Consider the following 26797-nt stretch of genomic DNA (forward strand, 5'->3'; position numbering starts at 1 on the left):
TCAGAGGCCCACCTCCTTTCTCCACCACTCTGTAAATGTGATTACTACTTAAAAAACAAATAGGAATTCACTGAAAAAAATAAAGGTCACAGGAACGTTATAGTTATGAAATGGAATAAAAAATACCTTCGAAATTCACTGAAAAAAAACAAACTTTATAGGGATGTTATAGTTGGGCTCAAGTTTCACCAGTGAAATTCAGCAGTTATAGTTAGCTAAGCTAACTATAATTCGCGCCCCCACAATGCACTGCTTATGACCTCGCATATTACATTACTCATGACATGGACTGTGGCATCACTCATCACATCTCAAATGACATCACTGATGACATCATCCATAGAATCACGAACACACCCACTCACACCCCTATAGAACCTTTCATTCACCCACTCACAAACCCATTCACAGATCCATACCAGTACTTAAACACCCACTCTCACACATCCACTCGCTCATCAGTCTAGCCACTGACATATCCCTTCATACACCCATACAACCCCTCACACAGTCACCCATAGAGCTACTAGCACACCTACTCACACAGTCACTTACTCACACATACAGTTACATACACACTCACTTACAAAGATACTAACACATACTCACCTATACAGTCAGTGACACAAGCGGACACTCACCCATACAGCTACTCATCTACCCAGTCACTCACCTATACTGCCTTACAGATACTCAGTTACTCGCCCATATACCACTCACTCACCCATACAGTGTCTCTCTCTCCTTCTCACTCTTCTCCTTCTCGCTCTTCTCCTTCTTTCTCGCTCTCCCTGTCGCTCTCCCTGTCGCTCTCCCTGTCGCTCTCCCTGTCGCTCTCCCTGTCGCTCTCCCGGTCGCTCTCCCTGTCGCTCTCCCGGTCGCTCTCCCGGTCGCTCTCCCGGTCGCTCTCCCGGTCGCTCTCCCGGTCGCTCTCCCGGTCGCTCTCCCGGTCGCTCTCCCGGTCGCTCTCCCGGTCGCTCTCCCGGTCGCTCTCCCGGTCGCTCTCCCGGTCGCTCTCCCTGTCGCTCTCCCTGTCGCTCTCCCGGTCGCTCTCCCGGTCGCTCTCCCGGTCGCTCTCCCGGTCGCTCTCCCGGTCGCTCTCCCTGTCGCTCTCCCTGTCGCTCTCCCGGTCGCTCTCCCGGTCGCTCTCCCGGTCGCTCTCCCGGTCGCTCTCCCGGTCGCTCTCCCGGTCGCTCTCCCGGTCGCTCTCCTTCTCTCTCTCTCTCGCTCTCCTTCTCTCTCTCTCTCGCTCTCCTTCTCTCTCTCTCGCTCTCCTTCTCTCTCTCTCTCTCGCTCTCCTTCTCTCTCGCTCTCTCTCTCGCTCTCCTTCTCTCTCTCGCTCTCCTTCTCTCTCTCGCTCTCCTTCTCTCTCTCGCTCTCCTTCTCTCTCTCGCTCTCCTTCTCTCTCTCTCTCGCTCTCCTCTCTCTCTCTCTCGCTCTCCTCTCTCTCTCTCTCGCTCTCCTTCTCTCGCTCTCTCGCTCTCCTTCTCTCTCTCTCTCGCTCTCCTTCTCTCTCTCTCTCTCTCGCTCTCCTTCTCTCGCTCTCCTTCTCTCTCTCTCTCTCTCTCTCTCGCTCTCCTTCTCTCGCTCTCCTTCTCTCTCGCTCTCCTCTCTCTCTCGCTCTCCTTCTCTCTCTCTCTCTCTCTCTCTCGCTCTCCTTCTCTCTCGCTCTCCTCTCTCTCTCGCTCTCCTTCTCTCTCGCTCTCCTTCTCTCTCGCTCTCGCTCTCCTTCTCTCTCGCTCTCGCTCTCCTTCTCTCTCGCTCTCGCTCTCCTTCTCTCTCGCTCTCGCTCTCCTTCTCTCTCGCTCTCGCTCTCCTTCTCTCTCGCTCTCGCTCTCCTTCTCTCTCGCTCTCGCTCTCGCTCTCCTTCTCTCTCCTCTCTCTCTCGCTCTCCTTCTCTCTCTCGCTCTCCTTCTCGCGCTCTCGCTCTCCTTCTCTCTCTCGCTCTCCTTCTCGCGCTCTCGCTCTCCTTCTCTCTCTCTCCTTCTCTCTCCCGCTCTCCTTCTCCTTCTCTCTCGCTCTCTCTCTCCTGCTCTCTCGCTTGCTCTCTCCTGCTCTCTCGCTCGCTCTCCTGCTCTCGCTCTCCTGCTCTCGCTCTCCTGCTCTCTCTTGCTCTCCTGCTCTCTCGCTCTCCTTCTCCTTCTCTCTCGCTCTCCTTCTCCTTCTCTCTCGCTCTCCTTCTCCTTCTCTCTCGCTCTCCTTCTCCTTCTCTCTCGCTCTCCTTCTCCTTCTCTCTCGCTCTCCTTCTCCTTCGCTCTCGCTCTCCTGCTCTCTCGCTCTCCTTCTCCTTCGCTCTCGCTCTCCTGCTCTCTCGCTCTCCTGCTCTCTCGCTCTCCTGCTCTCTCGCTCTCCTGCTCTCTCGCTCTCCTGCTCTCTCGCTCTCCTGCTCTCCTGCTCTCTCGCTCTCCTGCTCTCTCGCTCTCCTGCTCTCTCGCTCTCCTGCTCTCTCGCTCTCCTGCTCTCTCGCTCTCCTGCTCTCTCGCTCTCCTTCTCTCTCGCTCTCCTTCTCTCTCGCTCTCCTTCTTCTTCTCTCCTGCTCTCCTGCTCCTTCTCTCTCGCTCTCCTTCTCCTTCTCTCTCGCTCTCCTTCTCCTTCTCTCTCGCTCTCCTTCTCCTTCTCTCTCGCTCTCCTTCTCCTTCTCTCTCGCTCTCCTTCTCCTTCTCTCTCGCTCTCCTTCTCCTTCTCTCTCGCTCTCCTTCTCCTCTCTCGCTCTCTCTCTCTTTCTCGCTCTCTCTCTCCCTCGCTCTCTCTCTCTCTCGCTCTCTCTCTCTCTCTCTCTCCCTCGCTCTCTCTCGCCCTCGCTCTCGCTCTCCCTCTCCCTCGCTCTCCCTCTCCTTCTCTCTCGCTCTCCTCTCTCTCTCTCTCTCTCTCTCTCGCTCTCCTTCTCTCTCTCTCTCGCTCTCCTTCTCTCTCTCTCCCGCTCTCCTTCTCTCTCTCTCTCGCTCTCCTTCTCTCTCTCTCTCGCTCTCCTTCTCTCTCTCTCTCGCTCTCCTCCCTCTCTCTCGCTCTCCTTCTCTCTCGCTCTCCTTCTCCTTCTCTCTCGCTCTCCTTCTCCTTCTCTCTCGCTCTCCTTCTCCTTCTCTCTCGCTCTCTCTCTCGCTCTCTCTCTCTCTCTCTCTCCCTCGCTCTCTCTCTCCCTCGCTCTCTCTCTCTCCCTCGCTCTCTCTCGCTCTCCCTCGCTCTCCTTCTCTTTCTCTCTCGCTCTCTCTCTCCCTCGCTCTCACTCTCCTTCTCGCTCTCCTTCTCTCTCTCTCTCTTTCTCTCTCTCTCCCGCTCTCCTTCTCTCTCTCTCCCGCTCTCCTTCTCTCTCTCTCTCGCTCTCCTTCTCTCTCTCGCTCTCCTTCTCTCTCTCTCTCGCTCTCCTTCTCCTTCTCTCTCGCTCTCCTTCTCCTTCTCTCTCGCTCTCCTTCTCCCTCGCTCTCCTTCTCCTTCTCTCTCGCTCTCCTTCTCCTTCTCTCTCGCTCTCTCTCTCTCTCCCTCGCTCTCTCTCTCTCCCTCGCTCTCTCTCTCTCTCCCTCGCTCTCTCTCTCTCCCTCGCTCTCTCTCTCTCCCTCGCTCTCTCTCTCTCCCTCGCTCTCTCTCTCCCTCGCTCTCTCTCTCTCTCCCTCGCTCTCTCTCTCCCTCGCTCTCGCTCTCCCTCGCTCTCGCTCTCCCTCGCTCTCTCTCGCCCTCGCTCTCGCTCTCCTTCTCTCTCGCTCTCTCTCTCCCTCGCTCTCGCTCTCCTTCTCTCTCTCTCGCTCTCCTTCTCTCTCTCTCTCTCTCGCTCCTTCTCTCTCGCTCTCGCTCTCCTTCTCTCTCTCTCGCTCTCCTCCCTCTCTCTCGCTCTCTCTCTCGCTCTCCTTCTCTCTCTCTCGCTCTCCTCCCTCTCTCTCGCTCTCCTTCTCTCTCTCTCTCTCTCTCGCTCTCCTTCTCTCTCTCTCGCTCTCCTTCTTCTCTCTCTCTCTCGCTCTCCTCCCTCTCTGTCGCTCTCCTTCTCTCTCCTTCTCCTTCTCTCTCGCTCTCTCTCTCCTGCTCTCCTGCTCTCCTGCTCTCCCGCTCTCCTGCTCTCCCGCTCTCCTGCTCTCCCGCTCTCTCGCTCTCTCGCTCTCCTTCTCCTTCTCTCGCTCGCTCTCCCTCTCCTTCTCCTTCTCGCTCGCTCTCCCTCTCCTCGCTCGCTCGCTCTCCTTCTCTCTCGCTCGCTCGCTCTCCTTCTCTCTCGCTCGCTCTCCTTCTCCTCTCTCGCTCGCTCTCCTTCTCCTTCTCGCTCGCTCTCCTTCTCCTTCTCGCTCGCTCTCCTTCTCCTTCTCGCTCGCTCTCGGTCGCTCTCCTTCGCTCTCGCTCGCTCTCCTTCGCTCTCGCTCGCTCTCCTTCGCTCTCGCTCGCTCTCCTTCGCTCTCGCTCGCTCTCCTTCGCTCTCGCTCGCTCTCCTTCGCGCTCGCTCTCCTTCGCGCTCGCTCTCCTTCGCGCTCGCTCTCCTTCGCTCTCGCTCGCTCTCCTTCTCTCTCGCTCGCTCTCCTTCTCGCTCGCTCTTCTCGCTCGCTCGCTCTCCTTCTCTCTCGCTCGCTCTCCTTCTCTCTCGCTCGCTCTCCTTCTCTCTCGCTCGCTCTCCTTCTCTCTCGCTCGCTCTCCTTCTCTCTCGCTCGCTCTCCTTCGCGCTCGCTCTCCTTCGCTCTCGCTTGCTCTCCTTCGCTCGCTCTCCTTCTCTCTCGCTCGCTCTCCTTCTCTCTCGCTCGCTCTCCTTCTCTCTCGCTCGCTCTCCTTCGCACTCGCTCGCTCTCCTTCGCGCTCGCTCTCCTTCTCTCTCGCTCGCTCTCCTTCTCTCTCGCTCGCTCTCCTTCTCTCTCGCTCGCTCTCCTTCTCTCTCGCTCGCTCTCCTTCTCTCTCGCTCGCTCTCCTCTCTCGCTCGCTCTCCTCTCTCGCTCGCTCTCCTCTCGCTCGCTCTCCTCTCGCTCGCTCCTTCGCTCTTGCTCGCTCTCCTCTCGCTCGCTCTCCTTCGCTCTTGCTCGCTCTCCTCTCGCTCGCTCTCCTTCGCTCTTGCTCGCTCTCCTCTCGCTCGCTCTCCTTCTCTCTCGCTCGCTCTCCTTCTCTCTCGCTCGCTCTCCTTCTCTCTCGCTCGCTCTCCTTCTCTCTCGCTCGCTCTCCTTCTCTCTCGCTCGCTCTCCTTCTCTCTCGCTCGCTCTCCTTCTCTCTCGTTCACTCTCCTTCTCTCTCGTTCACTCTCCTTCTCTCTCGCTCGCTCTCCTCTCTCGCTCGCTCTCCTCTCTCGCTCGCTCTCCTCTCTCGCTCGCTCTCCTCTCTCGCTCGCTCTCCTCTCGCTCGCTCTTTCGCTCTTGCTCGCTCTCCTCTCGCTCGCTCTTTCGCTCTTGCTCGCTCTCCTCTCGCTCGCTCTCCTTCGCTCTTGCTCGCTCTCCTCTCGCTCGCTCCTTCGCTCTCGCTCGCTCTCCTTCGCTCGCTCCTTCGCTCTTGCTCGCTCTCCTCTCGCTCGCTCTCCTTCGCTCGCGCTCGCTCTCTTTCGCTCTCTTTCGCTCTCGCTCGCTCTCCTTCGCTCGCGCTCGCTCTCCTTCGCTCGCGCTCGCTCTCTTTCGCTCTCTTTCGCTCTCGCTCGCTCTCCTTCGCTCGCGCTCGCTCTCCTTCGCTCGCGCTCGCTCTCCTTCGCTCTCGCTCGCTCTCCTTCGCTCTCGCTCGCTCTCCTTCGCTCTCGCTCTCCTTCGCTCTCGCTCTCCTTCGCTCTCGCTCTCGCTCGCTCTCCTTCGCTCTCGCTCTCGCTCGCTCTCCTTCGCTCTCGCTCTCGCTCGCTCTCCTTCGCTCTCGCTCGCTCTCCTTCGCTCTCGCTCTCGCTCGCTCTCCTTCGCTCTCGCGCTCGCTCTCCTTCGCTCTCCTTCGCTCTCCTTCGCTCTCCTTCGCTCTCCTTCGCTCTCCTTCGCTCTCCTTCGCTCTCCTTCGCTCTCCTTCGCTCTCCTTCGCTCTCCTTCGCTCTCCTTCGCTCTCGCTCTCCTTCGCTCTCGCTCTCCTTCGCTCTCGCTCTCCTTCGCTCTCGCTCTCCTTCGCTCTCGCTCTCCTTCGCTCTCGCTCACTCTCGCTCTCCTTCGCTTTCGCTCGCTCTCGCTCTCCTTCGCTCTCGCTCGCTCTCCTTCGCTCTCGCTCTCGCTCGCTCTCCTTCGCTCTCGCTCTCGCTCGCTCTCCTTCTCTCTCGCTCTCGCTCGCTCTCCTTCGCTCTCGCTCTCGCTCGCTCTCCTTCTCTCTCGCTCTCGCTCGCTCTCCTTCTCTCTCGCTCGCTCTCCTTCTCTCTCGCTCTCGCTCGCTCTCGCTCTCGCTCGCTCTCCTTCTCTCTCGCTCGCTCTCCTTCTCTCTCGCTCTCGCTCGCTCTCGCTCTCCTTCGCTCTCGCTCTCCTTCGCTCTCGCTCTCCTTCGCTCTCGCTCTCCTTCGCTCTCGCTCTCCTTCGCTCTCGCTCTCCTTCGCTCTCGCTCTCCTTCGCTCTCGCTCTCCTTCGCTCTCGCTCTCCTTCGCCCTCGCTCTCCTTCGCTCTCGCTCGCTCTCGCTCTCCTTCGCTCTCGCTCGCTCTCGCTCTCCTTCGCTCTCGCTCGCTCTCGCTCTCCTTCGCTCTCGCTCGCCTTCGCGCTCGCTCGCTCTCGCTCTCCTTCGCTCTCGCTCGCTCTCGCTCTCCTTCGCTCTCGCTCGCTCTCCTTCGCTCTCGCTCGCTCTCCTTCGCTCTCGCTCTCGCTCGCTCTCCTTCGCTCTCGCTCTCGCTCGCTCTCCTTCTCTCTCGCTCTCGCTCGCTCTCCTTCTCTCTCGCTCTCGCTCGCTCTCCTTCTCTCTCGCTCTCGCTCGCTCTCGCTCTCGCTCGCTCTCCTTCTCTCTCGCTCGCTCTCCTTCTCTCTCGCTCTCGCTCGCTCTCGCTCTCCTTCGCTCTCGCTCTCCTTCGCTCTCGCTCTCCTTCGCTCTCGCTCTCCTTCGCTCTCGCTCTCCTTCGCTCTCGCTCTCCTTCGCTCTCGCTCGCTCTCGCTCTCCTTCGCTCTCGCTCGCTCTCCTTCGCTCTCGCTCTCGCTCGCTCTCCTTCGCTCTCGCTCTCGCTCGCTCTCCTTCGCTCTCGCTCTCGCTCGCTCTCCTTCGCTCTCGCTCTCGCTCGCTCTCCTCTCTCGCTCTCGCTCGCTCTCTTTCTCGCTCGCTCGCTCTCCTTCTCTCTCGCTCTCGCTCGCTCTCACTCTCGCTCTCGCTCGCTCTCGCTCGCTCTCGCTCTCGCTCGCTCTCCTTCTCTCTCGCTCTCGCTCGCTCTCCTTCTCTCTCGCTCGCTCTCCTTCTCTCTCGCTCTCGCTCGCTCTCCTTCTCTCTCGCTCGCTCTCCTTCTCTCTCGCTCGCTCTCCTTCTCTCTCGCTCTCGCTCGCTCTCGTTCTCCTTCGTTCTCGCTCTCGCTCGCTCTCGCTCTCGCTCGCTCTCGCTCTCCTTCGCTCTCGCTCTCCTTCGCTCTCGCTCTCCTTCGCTCTCGCTCTCCTTCGCTCTCGCTCTCCTTCGCTCTCGCTCTCCTTCGCTCTCGCTCGCTCTCCTTCGCTCTCGCTCTCCTTCGCTCTCGCTCGCTCTCGCTCGCTCTCCTTCGCTCTCGCTCTCGCTCGCTCTCCTTCGCTCTCGCTCTCGCTCGCTCTCCTTCGCTCTCGCTCGCTCTCCTTCGCTCTCGCCCTCCTTCGCTCTCGCCCTCCTTCGCTCTCGCCCTCCTTCGCTCTCGCCCTCCTTCGCTCTCGCTCTCCTTCGCTCTCGCTCTCCTTCGCTCTCGCTCTCCTTCGCTCTCGCTCTCCTTCGCTCTCGCTCTCCTTCGCTCTCGCTCTCCTTCTCCTTCGCTCTCCTTCTCCTTCGCTCTCGCTCTCGCTCTCCTTCGCTCTCGCTCTCGCTCTCCTTCGCTCTCGCTCTCGCTCTCCTTCGCTCTCGTTCTCGCTCTCCTTCGCTCTCGTTCTCGCTCTCCTTCGCTCTCGCTCTCGCTCTCTTTCGCTCTCGCTCTCGCTCGCTCTCTTTTGCTCTCGCTCTCGCTCGCTCTCCTTCGCTCTCGCTCTCGCTCGCTCTCCTTCGCTCTCGCTCGCTCTCCTTCGCTCTCGCCCTCCTTCGCTCTCGCCCTCCTTCGCTCTCGCCCTCCTTCGCTCTCGCTCTCCTTCGCTCTCGCTCTCCTTCGCTCTCGCTCTCCTTCGCTCTCGCTCTCGCTCTCCTTCGCTCTCGCTCTCGCTCTCCTTCGCTCTCGCTCTCGCTCTCCTTCGCTCTCGCTCTCGCTCTCTTTCGCTCTCGCTCTCGCTCGCTCTCTTTTGCTCTCGCTCTCGCTCGCTCTCCTTCGCTCTCGCTCTCCTTCGCTCTCGCTCTCCTTCGCTCTCGCTCTCCTTCGCTCTCGCTCTCCTTCGCTCTCGCTCTCGCTCTCCTTCGCTCTCGCTCTCGCTCTCCCTCGCTCTCGCTCTCGCTCTCCTTCGCTCTCGCTCTCGCTCTCCCTCGCTCTCGCTCTCGCTCTCCTTCGCTCTCGCTCTCTTTCGCTCTCGCTCTCGCTCTCCTTCGCGCTCGCTCTCGCTCGCTCTCCTTCGCTCTCGCTCTCGCTCGCTCTCCTTCGCTCTCGCTCGCTCTCCTTCGCTCTCCTTCACTCTCGCTCTCTTTCGCTCTCCTTCACTCTCGCTCTCCTTCACTCTCGCTCTCCTTCGCTCTCCTTCACTCTCGCTCTCTTTCGCTCTCCTTCACTCTCGCTCTCCTTCGCTCTCGCTCTCCTTCGCTCTCGCTCTCCTTCGCTCTCGCTCTCCTTCGCTCTCGCTCTCCTTCGCTCTCGCTCTCCTTCGCTCTCGCTCTCCTTCGCTCTCGCTCTCGCTCTCCTTCGCTCTCGCTCTCGCTCTCTCTCCTTCGCTCTCGCTCTCGCTCGCTCTCCTTCGCTCTCGCTCTCGCTCGCTCTCCTTCGCTCTCGCTCTCGCTCGCTCTCCTTCGCTCTCGCTCGCTCTCCTTCGCTCTCGCTCTCGCTCGCTCTCCTTCGCTCTCCTTCACTCTCGCTCTCTTTCGCTCTCCTTCACTCTCGCTCTCCTTCACTCTCGCTCTCTTTCGCTCTCCTTCACTCTCGCTCTCCTTCACTCTCGCTCTCTTTCGCTCCTTCACTCTCGCTCTCCTTCACTCTTGCTCTCCTTCGCTCTCCTTCGCTCTCCTTCACTCTCCTTCGCTCTCGCTCTCCGCTCTCGCTCTCGCTCTCCTTCGCTCTCGCTCTCCGCTCTCGCTCTCGCTCTCCTTCGCTCTCGCTCTCCGCTCTCGCTCTCCTTCGCGCTCGCTCTCCTTCGCTCTCGCTCGCTCTCCTTCGCTCTCGCTCGCTCTCCTTCGCTCTCGCTCGCTCTCCTTCGCTCTCGCTCGCTCTCCTTCGCTCGCGCTCGCTCTCCTTCGCTCTCGCTCGCTCTCCTTCTCCTTCTCTCTCGCTCGCTCTCCTTCTCCTTCTCGCTCGCTCTCCTCTTTCTCGCTCGCTCTCCTTCTCCTTCTCGGTCGCTCTCCTTCGCTCTCGCTCGCTCTCCTTCGCGCTCGCTCTCCTTCGCGCTCGCTCTCCTTCGCTCTCGCTCGCTCTCCTTCTCTCTCGCTCGCTCTCCTTCGCTCTCGCTCGCTCTCCTTCTCTCTCGCTCGCTCTCCTTCTCTCTCGCTCGCTCTCCTTCTCGCTCGCTCTTCTTCTCGCTCGCTCGCTCTCCTTCTCTCTCGCTCGCTCTCCTTCTCTCTCGCTCGCTCTCCTTCTCTCTCGCTCGCTCTCCTCTCTCGCTCGCTCTCCTTCTCTCTCGCTCGCTCTCCTTCGCGCTCGCTCTCCTTCGCTCTCGCTTGCTCTCCTTCGCTCGCTCTCCTTCTCTCTCGCTCGCTCTCCTTCTCTCTCGCTCGCTCTCCTTCGCACTCGCTCGCTCTCCTTCGCACTCGCTCTCCTTCTCTCTCGCTCGCTCTCCTTCTCTCTCGCTCGCTCTCCTCTCTCGCTCGCTCCTTCTCTCTCGCTCGCTCGCTCCTTCTCTCTCGCTCGCTCTCCTTCTCTCTCGCTCGCTCTCCTTCTCGCTCGCTCTCCTCCTCTCTCGCTCGCTCTCCTCCTCTCTCGCTCGCTCTCCTCTCTCGCTCGCTCTCCTCTCGCTCGCTCGCTCTCCTCTCGCTCGCTCCTTCGCTCTTGCTCGCTTTCCTCTCGCTCGCTCCTTCGCTCTTGCTCGCTCTCCTCTCGCTCGCTCTCCTTCGCTCTCGCTCGCTCCTTCGCTCTCGCTCGCTCTCCTTCGCTCGCTCCTTCGCTCTCGCTCGCTCTCCTTCGCTCGCTCCTTCGCTCTCGCTCGCTCTCCTTCGCTCGCTCCTTCGCTCTCGCTCGCTCTCCTTCGCTCGCTCCTTCGCTCTTGCTCGCTCTCCTCTCGCTCGCTCTCCTTCGCTCGCGCTCGCTCTCCTTCGCTCGCGCTCGCTCTCTTTCGCTCTCGCTCGCTCTCCTTCGCTCTCGCTCGCTCTCCTTCGCTCGCTCTCCTTCGCTCGCGCTCGCTCTCCTTCGCTCGCGCTCGCTCTCCTTCGCTCGCGCTCGCTCTCCTTCGCTCTCGCTCTCCTTCGCTCTCGCTCGCTCTCCTTCGCTCGCGCTCGCTCTCCTTCGCTCTCGCTCTCCTTTGCTCTCGCTCGCTCTCCTTCGTTCTCGCTCGCTCTCCTTCGTTCTCGCTCGCTCTCCTTCGCTCTCGCTCGCTCTCCTTCGCTCTCTTTCGCTCTCGCTCTCGCTCGCTCTCCTTCGCTCTCGCTCTCGCTCGCTCTCCTTCGCTCTCGCTCTCGCTCGCTCTCCTTCGCTCTCGCTCTCGCTCGCTCTCCTTCGCTCTCGCTCTCGCTCGCTCTCCTTCGCTCTCGCTCTCGCTCGCTCTCCTTCGCTCTCGCTCTCCTTCGCTCTCCTTCGCTCTCCTTCGCTCTCCTTCGCTCTCCTTCGCTCTCCTTCGCTCTCCTTCGCTCTCCTTCGCTCTCCTTTGCTCTCGCTCTCTTTCGCTCTCGCTCTCCTTCGCTCTCGCTCTCCTTCGCTCTCGCTCTCCTTCGCTCTCGCTCTCCTTCGCTCTCGCTCTCGCTCGCTCTCCTTCGCTCTCGCTCGCTCTCCTTCGCTCTCGCTCTCGCTCGCTCTCCTTCGCTCTCGCTCTCGCTCGCTCTCCTTCGCTCTCGCGCTCGCTTGCTCTCCTTCGCTCTCGCGCTCGCTCTCCTTCTCTCTCGCTCTCGCGCTCGCTCTCCTTCTCTCTCGCTCGCTCTCCTTCTCTCTCGCTCTCGCTCTCGTTCTCTCTCGCTCTCGCTCTCGTTCTCCTTCGCTCTCGTTCTCCTTCGCTCTCGCTCTCGCTCGCTCTCGTTCTCCTTCGCTCTCGCTCTCCTTCGCTCTCGCTCTCCTTCGCTCTCGCTCGCTCTCCTTCGCTCTCGCTCTCCTTCGCTCTCGCCCTCCTTCGCTCTCGCCCTCCTTCGCTCTCGCCCTCCTTCGCTCTCGCCCTCCTTCGCTCTCGCTCTCCTTCGCTCTCGCTCTCCTTCGCTCTCGCTCTCCTTCGCTCTCGCTCTCCTTCGCTCTCGCTCTCCTTCGCTCTCGCTCTCCTTCGCTCTCGCTCTCCTTCGCTCTCGCTCTCCTTCGCTCTCGCTATCCTTCGCTCTCGCTCTCCTTCGTTCTCGCTCTCCTTCGCTCTCGCTCGCTCTCCTTCGCTCTCGCTCTCCTTCGCTCTCGCTCTCGCTCTCCTTCGCTCTCGCTCTCGCTCTCCTTCGCTCTCGCTCTCGCTCTCCTTCGCTCTCGCTCTCGCTCTCCTTCGCTCTCGCTCTCCTTCGCTCTCGCTCTCGCTCTCCTTCGCTCTCGCTCTCGCTCTCCTTCGCTCTCGCTCTCGCTCTCCTTCGCTCTCGCTCGCTCTCCTTCGCTCTCGCTCTCGCTCGCTCTCCTTCGCTCTCGCTCTCGCTCGCTCTCCTTCGCTCTCTTTCACTCTCGCTCTCCTTCGCTCTCCTTCACTCTCGCTCTCCTTCGCTCTCCTTCACTCTCGCTCTCCTTCGCTCTCCTTCGCTCTCCTTCGCTCTCCTTCACTCTCCTTCGTTCTCCTTCGCTCTCCTTCGCTCTCCTTCACTCTCCTTCGCTCTCGCTCTCCGCTCTCGCTCTCGCTCTCCTTCGCTCTCGCTCTCTTTCGCTCTCGCTCTCCTTCGCTCTCGCTCTCCTTCGCTCTCGCTCTCCTTCGCTCTCGCTCTCCTTCGCTCTCGCTCTCCTTCGCTCTCGCTCTCCTTCGCTCTCCCTCTCCTTCGCTCTCCTTCGCTCTCCTTCGCTCTCCCTCTCCTTCGCTCTCGCTCTCCTTCGCGCTCGCTCTCCTTCGCTCTCGCTCGCTCTCCTTCGTTCTCGCTCGCTCTCCTTCGCTCTCGCTCGCTCTCCTTCGCTCTCTTTCGCTCTCCTTCGCTCTCCTTCGCTCTCCTTCGCTCTCCTTCGCTCTCGCTCTCCGCTCTCGCTCTCCGCTCTCGCTCTCCGCTCTCGCTCTCCGCTCTCGCTCTCGCTCTCCTTCGCTCTCGCTCTCGCTCTCCTTCGCTCTCCTTCGCTCTCGCTCTCCTTCGCTCTCGCTCTCCTTCGCTCTCGCTCTCCTTCGCTCTCGCTCTCCTTCGCTCTCGCTCTCCTTCGCTCTCGCTCTCCTTCGCTCTCGCTCTCCCTCTCCTTCGCTCTCGCTCTCGCTCTCCTTCGCTCTCGCTCTCCTTCGCGCTCGCTCTCCTTCGCGCTCGCTCTCCTTCGCTCTCCTTCGCTCTTGCTCGCTCTCCTTCGCTCTCCTTCGCTCTCCTTCGCTCTCCTTCGCGCTCGCTCTCCTTCGCTCTCGCTCGCTCTCCTTCGCTCTCGCTCGCTCTCCTTCGCTCTCGCTCGCTCTCCTTCGCTCTCGCTCGCTCTCCTTCGCTCTCTTTCGCTCTCGCTCTCCTTCGCTCTCGCTCTCCTTCACTCTCCTTCGCTCTCCTTCGCTCTCCTTCGCTCTCCTTCGCTCTCCTTCGCTCTCCTTCGCTCTCCTTCGCTCTCGCTCTCCCTCGCTCTCGCTCTCCTTCGCTCTCGCTCTCGCTCTCCTTCGCTCTCCTTCGCTCTCGCTCTCGCTCTCCTTCGCTCTCCTTCGCTCTCGCTCTCGCTCTCCTTCGCTCTCCTTCGCTCTCGCTCTCGCTCTCCTTCGCTCTCCTTCGCTCTCGCTCTCGCTCTCCTTCGCTCTCCTTCGCTCTCGCTCTCCTTCGCTCTCGCTCTCCTTCGCTCTCGCTCTCCTTCGCTCTCGCTCTCCTTCGCTCTCGTTCTCCTTCGCTCTCGCTCTCCTTCGCTCTCGCTCTCCTTCGCTCTCGCTCTCCTTCGCTCTCGCTCTCCTTCGCTCTCGCTCTCCTTCGCTCTCGCTCTCCTTCGCTCTCGCTCTCCTTCGCTCTCGCTCTCCTTCGCTCTCGCTCTCCTTCGCTCTCGCTCTCCTTCGCTCTCGCTCTCCTTCGCTCTCGCTCTCCTTCGCTCTCCTTCGCGCTCGCTCTCCTTCGCTCTCGCTCTCCTTCGCTCTCCTTCGCGCTCGCTCTCCTTCGCGCTCGCTCTCGCTCGCTCTCGCTCGCTCTCCTTCTCTCTCGCTCTCGCTCGCTCTCCTTCTCTCTTGCTCTCGCTCGTTCTCCTTCTCTCTCGCTCGCTTTCCTTCTCTCTCGCTCTCGCTCGCTCTCCTTCTCTCTCGCTCTCGCTCGCTCTCCTTCTCTCTCGCTCTCGCTCGCTCTCCTTCTCTCTCGCTCTCTCTCGCTCTCCTTCTCTCTCGCTCTCTCTCGCTCTCCTTCTCTCTCGCTCTCGCTCGCTCTCGCTCGCTCTCCTTCTCTCTCGCTCTCGCTCGCTCTCCTTCGCTCTCCTTCGCGCTCGCTCTCCTTCGTTCTCCTTCGCTCTCGCTCGCTCTCCTTCTCTCTCGCTCTCGCTCGCTCTCCTTCTCTCTCGCTCTCGCTCGCTCTCCTTCTCTCTCGCTCGCTCTCCTTCTCTCTCGCTCTCGCTCGCTCTCCTTCTCTCTCGTTCTCGCTCGCTCTCCTTCTCTCTCGTTCTCGCTCGCTCTCCTCTCTCGCTCTCGATCGCTCTCCTTCTCTCTCGCGCTCGCTCGCTCTCGCTCGCTCTCGCTCTCGCTCGCTCTCCTTCTCTCTTGCTCTCGCTCGCTCTCCTTCTCTCTCGCTCTCCTTCTCTCTCGCTCGCTCTCCTTCGCTCTCTCTCGCTCTCCTTCGCTCTTGCTCGCTCGCTCTCCTTCGCTCTTGCTCGCTCGCTCCTTCTCCTGCACGCTCGCTCGTTCTCCTTCTTCTGCTCGCTCGCTCTCCTTCTCCTGCTCGCTCGCTCTCCTTCTCCTTCTCGCTCGCTCTCCTTCTCCTTCTCCTGCTCGCTCGCTCTCCTTCTCCTGCTCGCTCGCTCTCCTTCTCTTGCTCGCTCGCTCTCCCTCTCCTTCTCGCTCGCTCGCTCTCCCTCTCCTTCTCCTTCTCTCGCTCGCTCTCCTTCTCCTTCTCTCGCTCGCTCTCCTTCTCTCTCGCTCTCGCTCGCTCTCCTTCTCGCTCGCTCTCGCTCGCTCTCGCTCGCTCTCGCTCCCGCTCGCTCTCGCTCGCTCTCCTTCTCTCTCGCTCTCGCTCGCTCTCCTTCTCTCTCGCTCGCTCTCCTTCTCTCTCGCTCGCTCTCCTTCGCTCTCGCTCGCTCTCCTTCGCTCTTGCTCGCTCGCTCTCCTTCGCTCTTGCTCGCTCGCTCTCCTTCTCCTGCACGCTCGCTCGTTCTCCTTCTTCTGCTCGCTCGCTCTCCTTCTCCTGCTCGCTCGCTCTCCTTCTCCTTCTCGCTCGCTCTCGCTCCTCCTGCTCGCTCGCTCTCGCTCGCTCTCCCTCTCCTTCTCTCGCTCGCTCTCCTTCTCCTTCTCTCGCTCGCTCTCCTTCTCCCTCTCGCTCGCTCGCTCTCCTTCGCTCTCGCTCGCTCTCCTTCGCTCTCGCTCGCTCTCCTTCGCTCTCGCTCGCTCTCCTTCGCTCTCTTTCGCTCTCGCTCTCCTTCGCTCTCCTTCACTCTCCTTCGCTCTCCTTCGCTCTCGCTCTCCGCTCTCGCTCTCGCTCTCCGCTCTCGCTCTCGCTCTCGCTCTCCTTCGCTCTCGCTCTCGCTCTCCTTCGCTCTCGCTCTCGCTCTCCTTCGCTCTCGCTCTCGCTCTCCTTCGCTCTCCTTCGCTCTCGCTCTCCTTCGCTCTCGCTCTCCTTCGCTCTCGCTCTCCTTCGCTCTCGCTCTCCTTCGCTCTCGCTCTCCTTCGCTCTCGCTCTCCTTCGCTCTCGCTCTCCTTCGCTCTCGCTCTCCTTCGCTCTCGCTCTCCTTCGCTCTCGCTCTCCTTCGCTCTCGCTCTCCTTCGCTCTCGCTCTCCTTCGCTCTCGCTCTCCTTCGCTCTCGCTCTCCTTCGCTCTCGCTCTCCTTCGCTCTCCTTCGCGCTCGCTCTCCTTCGCTCTCGCTCCTTCGCTCTCCTTCGCGCTCGCTCTCGCTCTTGCTCGCTCTCCTTCTCTCTCGCTCTCGCTCGTTCTCCTTCTCTCTCGCTTTCCTTCTCTCTCGCTCTCGCTCGCTCTCCTTCTCTCTCGCTCGCTCTCCTTCTCTCTCGCTCGCTCTCCTTCTCTCTCGCTCGCTCTCCTTCTCTCTCGCTCTCTCTCGCTCTCTCTCGCTCTCCTTCTCTCTCGCTCTCTCTCGCTCTCCTTCTCTCTCGCTCTTGCTCGCTCTCGCTCGCTCTCCTTCTCTCTCGCTCTCGCTCGCTCTCCTTCGCTCTCCTTCGCGCTCGCTCTCCTTCGCTCTCCTTCGCTCTCGCTCTCCTTCGCTCTCCTTCGCTCTCGCTCGCTCTCCTTCTCTCTCGCTCTCGCTCGCTCTCCTTCTCTCTCGCTCTCGCTCGCTCTCCTTCTCTCTCGCTCGCTCTCCTTCTCTCTCGCTCTCGCTCGCTCTCCTTCTCTCTCGCTCTCGCTCGCTCTCCTTCTCTCTCGCTCTCGCTCGCTCTCCTTCTCTCTCGCTCTCGCTCGCTCTCGCTCGCTCTCGCTCTCGCTCTCGCTCGCTCTCCTTCTCTCTTGCTCTCGCTCGCTCTCCTTCTCTCTCGCTCGCTCTCCTTCTCTCTCGCTCGCTCTCCTTCGCTCTCTCTCGCTCTCCTTCGCTCTTGCTCGCTCGCTCTCCTTCGCTCTTGCTCGCTCGCTCTCCTTCTCCTGCACGCTCGCTCGTTCTCCTTCTTCTGCTCGCTCGCTCTCCTTCTCCTGCTCGCTCGCTCTCCTTCTCCTTCTCGCTCGCTCTCCTTCTCCTTCTCCTGCTCGCTCGCTCTCCTTCTCTTGCTCGCTCGCTCTCCTTCTCCTGCTCGCTCGCTCTCCCTCTCCTTCTCGCTCGCTCTCCCTCTCCTTCTCCTTCTCTCGCTCGCTCTCCTTCTCCTTCTCTCGCTCGCTCTCCTTCTCTCTCGCTCTCGCTCGCTCTCCTTCTCTCTCGCTCTCGCTCGCTCTCGCTCGCTCTCGCTCCCGCTCGCTCTCGCTCGCTCTCGCTCCCGCTCGCTCTCGCTCGCTCTCCTTCTCTCTCGCTCTCGCTCGCTCTCCTTCTCTCTCGCTCGCTCTCCTTCTCTCTCGCTCGCTCTCCTTCGCTCTCGCTCGCTCTCCTTCGCTCTTGCTCGCTCGCTCTCCTTCGCTCTTGCTCGCTCGCTCTCCTTCTCCTGCACGCTCGCTCGTTCTCCTTCTTCTGCTCGCTCGCTCTCCTTCTCCTGCTCGCTCGCTCTCCTTCTCCTTCTCGCTCGCTCTCCTTCTCCTTCTCCTGCTCGCTCGCTCTCCTTCTCTTGCTCGCTCGCTCTCCTTCTCCTGCTCGCTCGCTCTCCCTCTCCTTCTCGCTCGCTCGCTCTCCCTCTCCTTCTCCTTCTCTCGCTCGCTCTCCTTCTCCTGCTCGCTCGCTCGCTCTCCTTCTCTTGCTCGCTCGCTCGCTCTCCTTCTCTCTCGCTCTCGCTCGCTCTCCTTCTCTCTCGCTCTCGCTCGCTCTCCTTCTCTCTCGCTTTCCTTCTCTCTCGCTCTCGCTCGCTCTCCTTCTCTCTCGCTCTCGCTCGCTCTCCTTCTCTCTCGCTCGCTCTCCTTCTCTCTCGCTCTCGCTCGCTCTCCTCTCTCGCTCTCGCTCGCTCTCCTTCGCTCTTGCTCGCTCGCTCTCCTTCGCTCTTGCTCGCTCGCTCTCCTTCTCCTGCACGCTCGCTCGTTCTCCTTCTTCTGCTCGCTCGCTCTCCTTCTCCTGCTCGCTCGCTCTCCTTCTCCTTCTCGCTCGCTCTCGCTCCTCCTGCTCGCTCGCTCTCGCTCGCTCTCCCTCTCCTTCTCTCGCTCGCTCTCCTTCTCCTTCTCTCGCTCGCTCTCCTTCTCCCTCTCGCTCGCTCGCTCTCCTTCGCTCTCGCTCGCTCTCCTTCGCTCTCGCTCGCTCTCCTTCGCTCTCGCTCGCTCTCCTTCGCTCTCGCTCGCTCTCCTTCGCTCTCTTTCGCTCTCGCTCTCCTTCGCTCTCCTTCATTCTCCTTCGCTCTCCTTCGCTCTCGCTCTCCGCTCTCGCTCTCGCTCTCCGCTCTCGCTCTCGCTCTCCCTCGCTCTCGCTCTCCTTCGCTCTCGCTCTCGCTCTCCTTCGCTCTCGCTCTCGCTCTCCTTCGCTCTCCTTCGCTCTCGCTCTCCTTCGCTCTCGCTCTCCTTCGCTCTCGCTCTCCTTCGCTCTCGCTCTCCTTCGCTCTCGCTCTCCTTCGCTCTCGCTCTCCTTCGCTCTCGCTCTCCTTCGCTCTCGCTCTCCTTCGCTCTCGCTCTCCTTCGCTCTCGCTCTCCTTCGCTCTCGCTCTCCTTCGCTCTCGCTCTCCTTCGCTCTCGCTCTCCTTCGCTCTCCTTCGCGCTCGCTCTCCTTCGCTCTCGCTCCTTCGCTCTCCTTCGCGCTCGCTCTCCTTCGCGCTCGCTCTCGCTCGCTCTCGCTCGCTCTCCTTCTCTCTCGCTCTCGCTCTTGCTCGCTCTCCTTCTCTCTCGCTCTCGCTCGTTCTCCTTCTCTCTCGCTTTCCTTCTCTCTCGCTCTCGCTCGCTCTCCTTCTCTCTCGCTCTCGCTCGCTCTCCTTCTCTCTCGCTCGCTCTCCTTCTCTCTCGCTCTCGCTCGCTCTCCTCTCTCGCTCTCTCTCGCTCTCCTTCTCTCTCGCTCTCTCTCGCTCTCCTTCTCTCTCGCTCTTGCTCGCTCTCGCTCGCTCTCCTTCTCTCTCGCTCTCGCTCGCTCTCCTTCGCTCTCCTTCGCGCTCGCTCTCCTTCGCTCTCCTTCGCTCTCGCTCTCCTTCGCTCTCCTTCGCTCTCGCTCGCTCTCCTTCTCTCTCGCTCTCGCTCGCTCTCCTTCTCTCTCGCTCTCGCTCGCTCTCCTTCTCTCTCGCTCGCTCTCCTTCTCTCTCGCTCTCGCTCGCTCTCCTTCTCTCTCGCTCTCGCTCGCTCTCCTTCTCTCTCGCTCTCGCTCGCTCTCCTTCTCTCTCGCTCTCGCTCGCTCTCGCTTGCTCTCGCTCTCGCTCTCGCTCGCTCTCCTTCTCTCTTGCTCTCGCTCGCTCTCCTTCTCTCTCGCTCGCTCTCCTTCTCTCTCGCTCGCTCTCCTTCTCTCTCGCTCGCTCTCCTTCGCTCTCTCTCGCTCTCCTTCGCTCTTGCTCGCTCGCTCTCCTTCGCTCTTGCTCGCTCGCTCTCCTTCTCCTGCACGCTCGCTCGTTCTCCTTCTTCTGCTCGCTCGCTCTCCTTCTCCTGCTCGCTCGCTCTCCTTCTCCTTCTCGCTCGCTCTCCTTCTCCTTCTCCTGCTCGCTCGCTCTCCTTCTCCTGCTCGCTCGCTCTCCTTCTCCTGCTCGCTCGCTCTCCCTCTCCTTCTCGCTCGCTCTCCCTCTCCTTCTCCTTCTCTCGCTCGCTCTCCTTCTCCTTCTCTCGCTCGCTCTCCTTCTCTCTCGCTCTCGCTCGCTCTCCTTCTCTCTCGCTCTCGCTCGCTCTCGCTCCCGCTCGCTCTCGCTCGCTCTCGCTCCCGCTCGCTCTCGCTCGCTCTCCTTCTCTCTCGCTCTCGCTCGCTCTCCTTCTCTCTCGCTCGCTCTCCTTCTCTCTCGCTCGCTCTCCTTCGCTCTCGCTCGCTCTCCTTCGCTCTTGCTCGCTCGCTCTCCTTCGCTCTTGCTCGCTCGCTCTCCTTCTCCTGCACGCTCGCTCGTTCTCCTTCTTCTGCTCGCTCGCTCTCCTTCTCCTGCTCGCTCGCTCTCCTTCTCCTTCTCGCTCGCTCTCCTTCTCCTTCTCCTGCTCGCTCGCTCTCCTTCTCTTGCTCGCTCGCTCTCCTTCTCCTGCTCGCTCGCTCTCCCTCTCCTTCTCGCTCGCTCGCTCTCCCTCTCCTTCTCCTTCTCTCGCTCGCTCTCCTTCTCCTGCTCGCTCGCTCGCTCTCCTTCTCTTGCTCGCTCGCTCGCTCTCCTTCTCTCTCGCTCTCGCTCGCTCTCCTTCTCTCTCGCTCTCGCTCGCTCTCCTTCTCTCTCGCTCTCGCTCGCTCTCCTTCTCTCTCGCTCTCGCTCGCTCTCCTTCTCTCTCGCTCTCGCTCGCTCTCCTTCTCTCTCGCTCTCGCTCGCTCTCCTTCTCTCTCGCTCTCGCTCGCTCTCCTTCTCTCTCGCTCGCTCTCCTTCTCTTTCGCTCGCTCTCCTTCGCTCTCGCTCGCTCTCCTTCGCTCTTGCTCGCTCGCTCTCCTTCGCTCTTGCTCGCTCGTTCTCCTTCTTCTGCTCGCTCGCTCTCCTTCTCCTTCTCGCTCGCTCTCCTTCTCCTTCTCGCTCGCTCTCCTTCTCCTTCTCGCTCGCTCTCCTTCTCCTTCTCCTGCTCGCTCGCTCTCCTTCTCCTGCTCGCTCGCTCTCCTTCTCCTGCTCGCTCGCTCTCGCTCCTCCTGCTCGCTCGCTCTCGCTCGCTCGCTCTCCCTCTCCTTCTTTCGCTCGCTCTCCTTCTCCTTCTCTCGCTCGCTCTCCTTCTCCTTCTCTCGCTCGCTCTCCTTCTCCCTCTCGCTCGCTCGCTCTCCTTCTCTTGCTCGCTCGCTCTCCTCCTGCTCGCTCGCTCTCCTTCTCCTGCTCGCTCGCTCTCCTTCTCCTGCTCGCTCGCTCTCCTTCTCCTGCTCGCTCGCTTTCCTTCTCTTGCTCGCTCTTCTTCTCCTGCTCGCTCGCTCTCCTTCTCCTGCTCGCTCGCTCTCCTTCTCCTGCTCGCTCGCTTTCTTTCTCCTGCTCGCTCGCTCTCCTTCTCCTGCTCGCTCGCTCTCCTTCTCCTCGCTCGCTCGCTCTCCTTCTCCTCGCTCGCTCTCCTTCTCCTCGCTCGCTCTCCTTCTCCTGCTCGCTCGCTCTCCCTCTCCTTCTCCTTCTCCTTCTCTCGCTTGCTTTCCTTCTCCTGCTCGCTCGCTCTCCTTCTCCTGCTCGCTCGCTCTCCTTCTCCTGCTCGCTCGCTCTCCTTCTCCTGCTCGCTCGCTCTCCTTCTCCTGCTCGCTCGCTCTCCTTCTCCTGCTCGCTCGCTCTCCTTCTCCTGCTCGCTCGCTTTCCTTCTCCTGCTCGCTCGCTCTCCTTCTCCTTCTCGCTCGCTCTCCTTCTCCTTCTCGCTCGCTCTCCTTCTCCTCGCTCGCTCTCCTCCTGCTCGCTCGCTCGCTCTCCCTCTCCTCGCTCGCTCGCTCTCCTTCTCCTTCTCTCGCTTGCTCTCCTTCTCCTGCTCGCTCTCCTGCTCGCTCGCTCTCCTTCTCCTGCTCGCTCGCTCTCTTTCTCCTGCTCGCTCGCTCTCTTTCTCCTGCTCGCTCGCTCTCTTTCTTCTGCTCGCTCGCTCTCCTTCTCCTGCTCGCTCGCTCTCCTTCTCCTGCTCGCTCGCTCTCCTTCTCCTTCTCGCTCGCTCACCTTCTCCTGCTCGCTCGCTCTCCTTCTCGCTCGCTCTCCTTCTCCTCGCTCGCTCTCCTTCTCCTCGCTCGCTCTCCCTTTCTTTCTCGCTCGCTCTCCTTCTCCTCGCTCGCTCGCTCTCCCTCTCCTTCTCCTTCTCTCTCTCTCGCTCGCTCTCCTTCTCCTTCTCTCGCTCGCTCGCTCTCCTTCTCCTTCTCGCTCGCTCTCCTTCTCCTCGCTCGCTCGCTCTCCCTTTCCTTCTCCTTCTCGCTCGCTCTCCTTCTCCTTCTCTCTCGCTTGCTCTCCTTCTCCTGCTCGCTCGCTCTCCTTCTCTTGCTCGCTCTCCTTCTCTTGCTCGCTCTTCTTCTCCTGCTCGCTCTCCTTCTCCTGCTCGCTCGCTCTCCTTCTCCTGCTCGCTCGCTCTCCTTCTCCTGCTCGCTCGCTCCGCTCGCTTTCCTTCTCCTGCTCGCTCGCTTTCCTTCTCCTGCTCGCTCGCTTTCCTTCTCCTGCTCGCTCGCTCTCCTTCTCCTTCTCGCTCGCTCTCCTTCTCCTTCTCGCTCGCTCTCCTTCTCGCTCGCTCTCCTTCTCGCTCGCTCTCCTTCTCCTTCTCGCTCGCTCTCCTTCTCCTTCTCGCTCGCTCTCCTTCTCCTCGCTCGCTCGCTCTCCCTTTCCTTCTCCTTCTCGCTCGCTCTCCCTCTCCTTCTCCTTCTCCTTCTCTCGCTCGCTCTCCATCTCCTGCTTGCTCGCTCGCTCTCCTTCTCCTGCTCGCTCGCTCTCCTTCTCCTGCTCGCTCGCTCGCTCTCCTTCTCCTGCTCGCTCGCTCTCCTTCTCCTGCTCGCTCGCTCGCTCTCCTTCTCCTGCTCGCTCGCTCGCTCTCCTTCTCCTGCTCGCTCGCTCTCCTTCTGCTCGCTCGCTCTCCTTCTCCTTCTCGCTCGCTCTCCCTTTCCTTCTCCTTCTCGCTCGCTCTCCTTCTCTCTCGCTTGCTCTCCTTCTCCTCGCTCGCTCGCTCTCCTTCTCCTTCTCTCTCGCTCGCTCTCCTTCTCTCTCGCTCGCTCTCCTTCTCTCTCGCTCGCTCTCCTTCTCTCTCGCTCGCTCTCCTTTGCTCTCGCTCGCTCTCCTTTGCTCTCGCTCGCTCTCCTTCTCCTGCTCGCTCGCTCGCTCTCCTTCTCCTGCTCGCTCGCTCGCTCTCCTTCTCCTGCTCGCTCTCCTTCTCCTGCTCGCTCTCCTTCTCCTGCTCGCTCTCCTTCTCTTTCTCGCTCTCCTTCTCTTTCTCGCTCTCCTTCTCCTGCTCGCTCTCCTTCTCCTGCTCGCTCGCTCTCCTTCTCCTGCTCGCTCTTCTTCTCCTGCTCGCTCGCTCTCCTTCTCCTGCTCGCTCGCTCTCCTTCTCCTGCTCGCTCGCTCTCCTTCTCCTGCTCGCTCGCTCTCCTTCTCCTGCTCGCTCGCTCTCCTTCTTGCTCGCTCGCTCTCCTTCTTGCTCGCTCTCCTTCTCCTTCTCGCTCGCTCTCCTTCTCCTCGCTCGCTCGCTCTCCCTTTCCTTCTCCTTCTCGCTCGCTCTCCCTCTCCCTTTCCTTCTCCTTCTCGCTCTCCCTCTCCTTCTCCTTCTCCTTCTCTCGCTCTCCTTCTCCTGCTCGCTCGCTCGCTCTCCTTCTCCTGCTCGCTCGCTCGCTCTCCTTCTCCTGCTCGCTCGCTCTCCTTCTCCTGCTCGCTCGCTCGCTCTCCTTCTCCTGCTCGCTCGCTCGCTCTCTTTCTCCTGCTCGCTCGCTCTCTTCTCCTGCTCGCTCGCTCTCCTTCTCCTGCTCACTCGCTCTCCTTCTCCTTCTCGCTCGCTCTCCTTCTCCTTCTCGCTCGCTCTCCTTCTCCTCGCTCGCTCTCCATTTCCTTCTCCTTCTCGCTCGTTCTCCTTCTCCTTCTCTCGCTCGCTCTCCTTCTCCTCGCTCGCTCGCTCTCCTTCTCCTTCTCTCTCGCTCGCTCTCCTCTCTCGCTCGCTCTCCTTCTCTCTCGCTCGCTCTCCTCTCTCGCTCGCTCTCCTTTGCTCTCGCTCGCTCTCCTTTGCTCTCGCTCGCTCTCCTTTGCTCTCGCTCGCTCTCCTTTGCTCTCGCTCGCTCTCCTTCTCCTGCTCGCTCGCTTGCTCTCCTTCTCCTGCTCGCTCGCTCGCTCTCCTTCTCCTGCTCGCTCGCTCTTTTTCTCTTGCTCGCTCGCTCTCCTTCTCCTGCTCGCTCGCTCGCTCTCCTTCTCCTGCTCGCTCGCTCTCCTTCTCCTGCTCGCTCGCTCTCCTTCTCCTGCTCGCTCGCTCGCTCTCCTTCTCCCGCTCGCTCTCCTTCTCGTTCTCGCTCGCTCTCCTTCTCCTTCTCGCTCGCTCGCTCTCCTTCTCCTCGCTCGCTCTCCCGCTCCTCCTCCTTCTTGCTCGCTCTCCCTCTCGCTCGCTCTCCTTCTCTTTCTCGCTCGCTCTCCTTCTCCTTCTCTCTCACTCGCTCGCTCTCCTTCTCTTTCTCGCTCGCTCTCCTTCTCTTTCTCGCTCGCTCTCCTTCTCCTTCTCTCTCACTCGCTCGCTCTCCTTCTCCTTCTCTCTCGCTCGCTCGCTCTCCTTCTCCTTCTCTCTCGCTCGCTCGCTCTCCTTCTCCTTCTCTCGCTCGCTCTTCTTCTCCTGCTCGCTCTCCTTCTCCTGCTCGCTCGCTCGCTCTCCTTCTCCTGCTCGCTCGCTCGCTCTCTCCTGCTCGCTCGCTCTCTTCTCCTGCTCGCTCGCTCGCTCTCCTTCTTCTCGCTCGCTCTCCTTCTCCTTCTCGCTCGCTCTCCTTCTCCTTCTCGCTCGCTCTCCTTCTCCTCGCTCGCTCTCCCTTTCCTTCTCTTTCTCGCTCGCTCTCCTTCTCCTTCTCGCTCGCTCGCTCTCCTTCTCCTCGCTCGCTCGCCTTCTCCTTCTCTCTCGCTCGCTCTCCTTCTCTTTCTCGCTCGCTCTCCTTCTCCTTCTCTCTCTCTCGCTCGCTCTCCTTCTCCTTCTCTCTCGCTCGCTCTCCTTCTCCTTCTCTCTCGCTCGCTCGCTCTCCTTCTCCTTCTCTCGCTCGCTCTTCTTCTCCTGCTCGCTCTCCTTCTCCTGCTCGCTCTCCCTTTCCTTCTCCTTCTCGCTCGTTCTCCTTCTCCTTCTCTCTCGCTCGCTCTCCTTCTCCTCGCTCGCTCGCTCTCCTTCTCCTTCTCTCTCGCTCGCTCTCCTTCTCCTTCTCTCTCGCTCGCTCTCCTTCTCCTCGCTCGCTCGCTCTCCTTCTCCTTCTCTCTCGCTCGCTCTCCTTCTCTCTCGCTCGCTCTCCTTCTCTCTCGCTCTCCTCTCTCGCTCGCTCTCCTTTGCTCTCGCTCGCTCTCCTTTGCTCTCGCTCGCTCTCCTTTGCTCTCGCTCGCTCTCCTTTGCTCTCGCTCGCTCTCCTTCTCCTGCTCGCTCGCTTGCTCTCCTTCTCCTGCTCGCTCGCTCGCTCTCCTTCTCCTGCTCGCTCGCTCGCTCTCTTTCTCTTGCTCGCTCGCTCTCCTTCTCCTGCTCGCTCGCTCGCTCTCCTTCTCCTGCTCGCTCGCTCGCTCTCCTTCTCCTGCTCGCTCGCTCTCCTTCTCCTGCTCGCTCGCTCTCCTTCTCCTGCTCGCTCGCTCGCTCTCCTTCTCCCGCTCGCTCTCCTTCTCCTTCTCGCTCGCTCTCCTTCTCCTTCTCGCTCGCTCGCTCTCCTTCTCCTCGCTCGCTCTCCCGCTCCTCCTCCTTCTTGCTCGCTCTCCCTCTCGCTCGCTCTCCTCTTTCTCGCTCGCTCTCCTTCTCCTTCTCTCTCACTCGCTCGCTCTCCTTCTCTTTCTCTCTCGCTCGCTCTCTTTCGCTCTCGCTCTCCTTCTCTCTCACTCGCTCGCTCTCTTTCTCCTTCTCTCTCGCTCGCTCTCCTTCTCCTCTCTCGCTCGCTCGCTCTCCTTCTCCTTCTCTCTCTCGCTCGCTCTCCTTCTCTCTCGCTCGCTCTCCTTCGCTCTCGCTCCGCTCGCTCTCCTTTGCTCTCGCTCGCTCTCCTTTGCTCTCGCTCGCTCTCCTTTGCTCTCGCTCGCTCTCCTTTGCTCTCGCTCGCTCTCCTTTGCTCTCGCTCGCTCTCCTTTGCTCTCGCTCGCTCTCCTTTGCTCTCGCTCGCTCTCCTTTGCTCTCGCTCGCTCTCCTTTGCTCTCGCTCGCTCTCCTTTGCTCTCGCTCGCTCTCCTTTGCTCTCGCTCGCTCTCCTTTGCTCTCGCTCGCTCTCCTTCTCCTGCTCGCTCGCTCGCCTTCTCCTGCTCGCTCGCTCGCTCTCCTTCTCTCGCTCGCTCGCTCTCCTTCTCTTGCTCGCTCGCTCTCCTTCTCTTGCTCGCTCGCTCTCCTTCTCCTGCTCGCTCGCTCTCCTTCTCCTGCTCGCTCGCTCTCCTTCTCCTGCTCGCTCGCTCTCCTTCTCCTGCTCGCTCGCTCTCCTTCTCCCGCTCGCTCGCTCGCTCTCCTTCTCCCGCTCGCTCTCCTTCTCCTTCTCGCTCGCTCTCCCGCTCCTCCTCCTTCTTGCTCGTTCTCCCTCTCGCTCGCTCTCCTTCTCCTTCTCGCTCGCTCTCCTTCTCCTTCTCTCTCGCTCGCTCGCTCTCCTTCTCCTTCTCTCTCGCTCGCTCGCTCTCCTTCTCCTTCTCGCTCGCTCGCTCGCTCTCCTTCTCCTTCTCTCTCTCGCTCGCTCTCCTTCTCCTGCTCGCTCTCCTTCTCCTGCTCGCTCGCTCGCTCTCCTTCTCCTGCTCGCTCGCTCGCTCTCCTTCTCCTGCTCGCTCGCTCGCTCTCCTTCTCCTGCTCGCTCGCTCGCTCTCCTTCTCCTGCTCGCTCGCTCTCTTCTCCTGCTCGCTCGCTCTCTTCTCCTGCTCGCTCGCTCGCTCTCCTTCTCCTTCTCGCTCGCTCTCCTTCTCCTTCTCGCTCGCTCTCCTTCTCCTTCTCGCTCGCTCTCCTTCTCCTCGCTCGCTCTCCCTTTCCTTCTCCTTCTCGCTCGCTCTCCTTCTCCTTCTCTCTCGCTCGTTCTCCTTCTCCTCGCTCGCTCTCCTTCTCCTTCTCTCTCGCTCGCTCTCCTGCTCGCTCTCCTTCTCTCTCGCTCGCTCTCCTTCTCTCTCGCTCGCTCTCCTTCTCTCTCGCTCGCTCTCCTTCTCTCTCGCTCGTTCTCCTTTGCTCTCGCTCGCTCTCCTTTGCTCTCGCTCGCTCTCCTTTGCTCTCGCTCGCTCGCCTTCTCCTGCTCGCTCGCTCGCCTTCTCCTGCTCGCTCGCTCTCCTTCTCTTGCTCGCTCGCTCGCTCTCCTTCTCTTGCTCGCTCGCTCTCCTTCTCTTGCTCGCTCGCTCTCCTTCTCTTGCTCGCTCGCTCTCCTTCTCCTGCTCGCTCGCTCTCCTTCTCCTGCTCGCTCGCTCTCCTTCTCCTGCTCGCTCGCTCTCCTTCTCCTGCTCGCTCGCTCGCTCTCCTTCTCCCGCTCGCTCTCCTTCTCCTTCTCGCTCGCTCTCCTTCTCCTTCTCGCTCGCTCGCTCTCCTTCTCCTCGCTCGCTCGCTCGCTCTCCCGCTCCTCCTCCTTCTTGCTCGCTCTCCCTCTCGCTCGCTCTCCTTCTCCTTCTCGCTCGCTCTCCTTCTCCTTCTCTCTCACTCGCTCGCTCTCCTTCTCTTTCTCTCTCGCTCGCTCGCTCTCCTTCTCCTTCTCTCTCGCTCGCTCGCTCTCCTTCTCCTTCTCTCTCGCTCGCTCTCCTTTGCTCTCGCTCGCTCTCCTTTGCTCTCGCTCGCTCTCCTTTGCTCTCGCTCGCTCTCCTTTGCTCTCGCTCGCTCTCCTTTGCTCTCGCTCGCTCTCCTTTGCTCTCGCTCGCTCTCCTTTGCTCTCGCTCGCTCTCCTTCGCTCTCGCTCTCCTTCTCTCTCCCTCGCTCTCCCTCTCCTTCGCTCTCGCTCTCCTTCTCTCTCCCTCGCTCTCGCTCTCCTTCGCTCTCGCTCTCCTTCGCTCTCGCTCTCCTTCGCTCTCGCTCTCCTTCGCTCTCGCTCTCCTTCGCTCTCGCTCTCCTTCGCTCTCGCTCTCCTTCGCTC

At 61.2% G+C, this 26797-nt stretch overlaps 1 protein-coding gene and 1 pseudogene across 1 annotated transcript in view; one reads left to right on the forward strand and one right to left on the reverse strand.

Moving 5' to 3' along the window:
• The window catches only part of COPB1 (coat protein complex I subunit beta 1), a 250477-nt gene that overhangs the window by 65979 nt on the left and 157701 nt on the right, over positions 1-26797 (forward strand). The gene's annotated exons all lie outside the window — the stretch shown is intronic.
• Positions 749-25487, reverse strand: LOC146857561 (uncharacterized; annotated as a pseudogene).

This window comes from Triturus cristatus, chromosome 3_2 (genome assembly GCF_964204655.1).
Source record: "Triturus cristatus chromosome 3_2, aTriCri1.1, whole genome shotgun sequence".
Classification (NCBI taxonomy): Eukaryota; Metazoa; Chordata; class Amphibia; order Caudata; family Salamandridae; genus Triturus; species Triturus cristatus.